Source organism: Penaeus monodon, chromosome 27 (genome assembly GCF_015228065.2).
Source record: "Penaeus monodon isolate SGIC_2016 chromosome 27, NSTDA_Pmon_1, whole genome shotgun sequence".
Classification (NCBI taxonomy): domain Eukaryota; kingdom Metazoa; phylum Arthropoda; class Malacostraca; order Decapoda; family Penaeidae; genus Penaeus; species Penaeus monodon.
The window spans coordinates 19723813-19724367 of record NC_051412.1 but is presented as its reverse complement, the minus strand read 5'-3'; the positions used below and the strand labels follow the sequence as shown (position 1 = coordinate 19724367).

Below are 555 nucleotides of genomic sequence, written 5' to 3'. Positions count from 1 at the left end.
ATCTTAGTGAATAGTTAACTGGTGAAGTCCTAATCAGAAGTGGGAATTCATAAAGTACAAATAAGAGGAATAACAGATTATGAAGTTAATAAATACCCGAAATATAATTAAGATGCATGTTTGTACTTTAGTCTTTACAGTATAACTTCCATTGCCATCTCTGGTATGAGAGAATGACGTTATGCAAGCAGCTTAGAAATGGAATATTATTGTATCAGTTATACTGTTTATTGATAGCTGAATAATAGTTTGAAATTTTGAATTACTGGATGGCTAAATGACTGACTTTGACATTACCTGTTGCCTCTGTGCATGTTTTGTTGGTCTGTAGTTATTGGTCAGTAAGAAATTAAGTGAAAATTTGTTTAATAGACCACTGGAATGTTTAATTAGGGTGAGGGTCTAAAGACAGATCATTCATAAGTTCACTTATCTGCCTGTCCATTGATATACCAGTCAGTTCATTCATCCATTGATTATTTCCTATCTGCCAGTTTGTTGATATGCCTATCTTCTTGATTGATTAATTTATCTTTCCTTGCATCTGTCTATCCA

At 32.8% G+C, this 555-nt stretch overlaps 1 protein-coding gene across 4 annotated transcripts in view; it reads left to right on the top strand.

Moving 5' to 3' along the window:
• LOC119590663 (guanine nucleotide exchange factor subunit RIC1-like) overlaps positions 1 to 555 on the top strand; it is a 31890-nt gene that overhangs the window by 5590 nt on the left and 25745 nt on the right. The gene's annotated exons all lie outside the window — the stretch shown is intronic.